This window comes from Vulpes vulpes, chromosome 7 (genome assembly GCF_048418805.1).
Source record: "Vulpes vulpes isolate BD-2025 chromosome 7, VulVul3, whole genome shotgun sequence".
Lineage (NCBI taxonomy): Eukaryota > Metazoa > Chordata > Mammalia > Carnivora > Canidae > Vulpes > Vulpes vulpes.
This window is the reverse complement of record NC_132786.1, coordinates 107,636,216-107,641,651: the sequence shown is the minus strand read 5'-3', so window position 1 is coordinate 107,641,651 and position 5,436 is coordinate 107,636,216. Positions and strand designations below refer to the sequence as shown.

At 44.3% G+C, this 5,436-nt stretch overlaps 1 long non-coding RNA gene across 1 annotated transcript; it reads right to left on the bottom strand.

The window, feature by feature from the left end:
* Positions 1-2,261: 2,261 nt before the first annotated feature.
* Positions 2,262-5,077, bottom strand: LOC112915851 (uncharacterized). Its single transcript, XR_003234176.2, has 3 exons — positions 4,146-5,077; positions 3,862-4,064; positions 2,262-2,688 (listed from the first exon to the last, which is right to left on the bottom strand). It is a non-coding gene; the product is annotated as an uncharacterized lncRNA (long non-coding RNA).
* Between the last annotated feature and the right edge of the window lie 359 nt (positions 5,078-5,436).

Genomic DNA, 5,436 nt, shown 5'->3' with positions numbered 1-5,436 from the left:
CTCTTTTAAAATCTGAAGAAAATCTATAAAATAAAATTTTAAAATTTAAGTTTAAATTAAATCCAGTCATTTTATTTAAATTAAATAAAAGGTAAATTTCTTTTAAAATCTGAAGAAAAAAGTTGTATCAACACAGTCATAAAATGTCATCTTTAGTAACTTTCTAATGGAGGACGGGGCCCACAAGAGTCATAACACCGCCCTGATGGCAGCTCTCTCCTACTGCAAATGTGAGGAGACACACTGGCATATTGCTCTCAGGACAACAGAAACCACCATCAATGTAAGACAGGAGGACAATTTTCAAAATAAGGTCTTTCAGTCATAGCTTCTCTACAGCCCTCTTTTAAAGGTTAAGCTCAGGGCACCTGGGTGGCTCAGGGGCTGAGTATCTGCCTTTGGCTTAGGTCATGATCCCAGGATCCTGAGATCGAGTCCCATATCAGGCTCCCTGAGGAGCCTGTTTCTCCCTCTGCCTGTGTCTCTGCCTCTCTCTGTCTCTCAAGAATAAATAAATAAAATCTTTAAAAAAAAGTTAGACCTCACAGAGGTCTAATTTACATACAGTTAAATCCACTCTTTTGCTGTATAGCTCTATGAGTTTTGACAACTTCATATAGTTGTAAACCCATCACCACTATCACGATAAAGACTATTTCTACCATCCTGTAATGTTTGCCTGAAAAACCAAAAGAATAGAATTGCCTTTCTCAGAGTGAAAGAAGAGCTACAGTCCAAGGGTTTGAATTTAGACATGTTAAGTTTGAGATACTTACTAGACATCCACAGAAGGAGGAGAACTGGGTAGGCAGTTGGATAAACAGATGTGGAGTTTGGGGGAGAGGTCTTGGGTGGGAGGTGTACATTTATTAAGAGTCAGGATGTAGAGGATATTTGAGGTCACAAGAAGGGATGAGAGCACCTAGCAAGTGAGTACAGTCACAGAATAGGAGAGGCTCAGAGACTGATCCTAAGGCCCACGAGTGATTAGAGGGACCAGCCAAGCAGATGGAAATAACAGACCTTAATTAGTAGGGCTCTTCATTCATAGGTCTTAAGGGTTAAATGAACATATGGAAAGTACTTAGAAGCACCTAGAAAGTGCTTAGTAAGTGAGAGCCTTATTTATTTATTTATTTATTTATTTATTTATTTATTTATTTACCTGATCCCCTAAGGCTCAGTGGTTGAGCGCCTGCCTTTGGCCCGTGGAGTGATCCTGGAGACCTGGGATGGAGTCCCACATCGAGCTCCCTGCGTGGAGCTTGCTTCTCCCTCTGCCTGTGTCTCTGCCTCTCTCTCTCTCTCTCTCGCTCTGTGTGTGTGTGTGTGTGTGTGTGTGTGTATCTCATGAACAAATAAATAAAATCTTTAAAAAAATTACAAGATTCATTAATTATACAAATGTGTACTGAGTACCCACTGTGTGCTATAATCATTGATCTGGGTGCTGGGGAAATGGCAGTGAGAAAATAGACAAAATTCTTTGCTCTCTAGTGACAAGAGGGCAGAAGGGCCAATGACAAAATAAAGAGGTAAAATATATAGTATATCAGATGGAGGAGACTCACAACTGAACATTAAGTGCCACGGGCAGGGATAGGGTGGGACCATTTGAAAGCTTACGTTCCTGAGAGGCATCACTGATGTGACTTTTGAAGGTGAGGGAGAAGAGTGAATTGGGAAACAGAATTTCTGGCAGAGGGAAGAGCATGTGCAAAGGCCCTGAGGTGGAAGCCTGGTTGATGTGCCCAAGGAGCCAGAGTGACTTGAATAGCAGCAGAAGAAAGAGCAGGCTGGGAGGTCAAGGTGGAGGCCCTGCATGTGGGGCCTTGTAAGGCATTTCATGACTTCGGCTTTTATTCCAGTGAGAAAGGAGTACTCCATGGAGGCTGCATTGATCTCTATCTTCTTATAATTTTTGTCCTATGCCAACTTGTCCCGTGAGGACACCCAGATAGCAGCACACTCGTTATATTCAAGGTCTCAAAAAGCAAGAGAGTATGATTTGGAAAGACTTAACCTTGGGAAGTTTAAAATTCATTCATTCCTCCATTCCACAAGCATTTATTGGTCCCAGAAGATAAAAACAGGCCTCACAACACCGATACATGTAACAGCACCGAGACGGAAATGTGTAGTATTTACAACAGTTACAGGGCCGTGTCCTGGATTAACGTCAATTTAAAGAAGTCCTGCCCACGGGGGAATTCCAGTGGCCTCATCTTACAGATGAGGAAACCGAAGCCAGAAATGTTAGGCGCCTTCCCCAAGGTCAGATGCTGCAGAAAGTGGCGCTAGTATTTTCTTTGCCACCAAGGGATCTTACAAAGCACGAGATGCCTCCTCTTTTCTTTCTGTACCTCCATTAGCACCAGATACGGTGTTGGGTAAAATAATAACAGTCCAACTACAAAAGTGTAGGCAGATTCTCATGATGTTCTGCTGTTAAATAAAAAAGCCCCGGTGAATAGGCCAGCCTTTCCCTCTTCCCTTTGCCTGTATCAAATGCGGGAAGTGCTCTCTGTAGAAATTCAACCCCATTGTCCCCGGCACAGTGACCCATTCAGTCGCCTGGGCTGGTGCAACAAAGGAGCATCCCATGCCACCGCCAGCATCCAGCATAGAGCCGAGAGGCTGGTCAGCCTGGGACAGGGGATTTGATTCACCGGCTTCGTTTGTTATATCCTGAAAATGAAAGGATTAGAATAAATGATCTCTGAGGTCACTTTCAGTGTGAGAATTTTAGATTCTGATGGGACAGTAGCTGGAGATCTTGTGTGCACAGGCGACACAGATGGAGGAAAATGTGCCCCTTCTAGTCTTGCTTTGTTTTCTAGGGGGCTAAAGCTCATACCAGGAATGTAAATGACCTGTGTCTTCTGACCCTTTCAAAAATCTCTTTCTCTTCCTAATTAACCTCTCTTCTTTTTAATGTCTTTTGTTTTCTCTGATTCACAGTCCACTTGGAGTTTCTAGAAACTTCAAAAAGGCTTAGAGTCAACCTTTCTTGTAAATTGTCGAGCCAGGGTTGGGGGGGTGGTGGCTGGGCATGGGAAGAAAAAAGAAAAAGAAAAGTTCTTGTTTCCACATATCCCAGCGTGGAGCAGCATCTGTCCCCGATTGGGACAAAGCAAATTGAAAGGGACAGAGGAGTTCTCACTGCCTGGAAGAAAACAGAACTGGCAAAGCACAGAAGCTTCCCTTTGGCCAGCCTCACCATTGTGTTTCCCCCTCTTTGCCGTCCTCCCAAGGGCTGGACACCTGACACCTGCACCTGAGGTTCTCACGGCATTGACAGTGCAGTGGGAAGCCACGTCCCACTCCCGGGGGGCTCTCCCACTGCTTTCCCATGGACTGTCCATCCGGCGGCCTGGGAGGGCCGGTTGGCACACAAACAGAATAAGGGAGGTGCCAGGTGACATGCCTGCTCCCAGAGGCTTGGCCAGCCAGACTGTGAAACCAGAGACAGCCCAGCCGAGCACACAGGGCCTCTCATCCCCCTGGCTTCATGACATGCAGCTCAGAAGACTGTCTCTTCATCAAGTGAGCTTGGAAGGATGGATGCCATGGGCCTTGGCTCACTCCTTGCTTCTCCTTTCCCCTTTGTCTTCTTTCTCGGCTCTGTCTCCCTACTCCTTCCCGTCCTCCTTTTCTCTCTCATACTATCCTGTCCTTTTTCCCTCCCTCCTACCTCCTCCCTTTCTTCCTCCTCCCCATTCCTCCAGGTCTCCCACCTGTCTCTGTTCCTCCTCTGCTCTCTCTCTCTCTCTCTACCACTTCTGCATGTGGAGGCTTTACCCAAAAGTTGCTCAAGGGCTTTCCAACTAGCTGCTGATACACCAGGTGCCCAGGTAGTACCTGTCTCTATGAATCCTCAACATAAACATGTAGCAGCTGTTGCCCTAGAGGACTGGGAGAGGTGCGAGGCATTTTCTTTATGCTCATTCTTGCCAAGACTGTTTTTGGATATCATGAGTCAGTTGGATTACTGTCTTTGGATTCTCTCTTTCTGATACCTGAGAGAGAAACTGGAGAGCTTTGTGTCAAGTATCGTGGTCAATCTGAAAGGAGACATTGTAGGATCATTAATAAACCAGAACTAAATTTCACAGGAATTTAGAAAAATGGAGTGACCTGCTCACCTCCATTTCATTATATACCAAAGTCTTCTCTGAGACCCTTCTCATCACTCAGGTAGGGAGTCTCAGAATACTTAGAGCCCCAGAGAAGTGCATCTATAAGGACTTTTCACATGACTGACAGTGAATCTCCATTCCAAGAAAAACCATGGTGGTAGGCTCCAGTGTTCTGCTTTCTTGACAAAAACACAATGAGGAAGACTTCTCTTTCCCCCATAGTGGGAGAAGAGGTGGTCATAAATATGTACTGGTAACTTAGCCGGGCTTGCATGATGCTGGTTGAGCGGAAGAGCCATTCCTGCTGTCTCCCAGGATGGGGCCAAAGGAATCAAGTTGTTGGCAGCCACACAGAATGGTGCTTCTCCATGCAGTCATAGAGAGATGGGCCCTCAAGGCAAAGGCCCTTAGGTAAACATGATGGCAACTAGAATGTATGTAGTGTCCCTTTTCAACTGAGACCAGTCCCCTGGACCAATGAATATCAGGTTTATTTCAATGACCACTATGACCTTGGACACTCCATCGGCACATCTGGATGGCAGTCTTCTGAGGTGACTCCAGTTCTATTTCTGTGGATTTCCATGAGGGGATTCTGATGTTTACATTTAATAAACTTTAATGACATTACATCAAGACAACCCAAAATTTGTTTTCGGTTGGTTATTCTGTGGTAAATGTTGACATTTAATTGAACTTAGCAGTCTTGAAAAACGTGATAATGGAGGTGGTATATTCTTTTTACTGTTGATAAAAAAAAAATGAACTTGACACAATTCTGGGATCTGAAATGTAAACACTTCCCATTTGAAAATGAAAGAATTAGGGGAAGAATAGTCTTCATGGAAACAGAAGTGGATCTTATAAATTCTATCGGTTTCAACTATGGAAATAGAAAGCCACATATCTAAAATGTGTATTGCTGTTCGACTTTTTAATTTATGAAATTTTCCTCTTCCAAACTAAAGATCTACTAAATCTAAAAATCTAACCTAAAGTCTAAACTGAGAAAAACAAAACAACTCCCTTCCCCCACCCCATCCCAAACTAAAAAGTCTACTCAAAATCATGAGAAAGTCAATATTACCCCTACTAAATTCTGGTCTCTGAATCCTATAAACCACATCTATGCTGCTTGATGGTTTCTCTGGGGTGTGTTATGGAAAGGGTATTGGCTTTGGTGTCAGGCAGGTGAGGATTAGGGTCCCAGGCCCAGCTGGTGCTTAATCCCCTGATGCCTCATTCAGAGAGAGCGTAACACCTCCAACACAAGGTTGTGGGGATTAAACAAGACAAT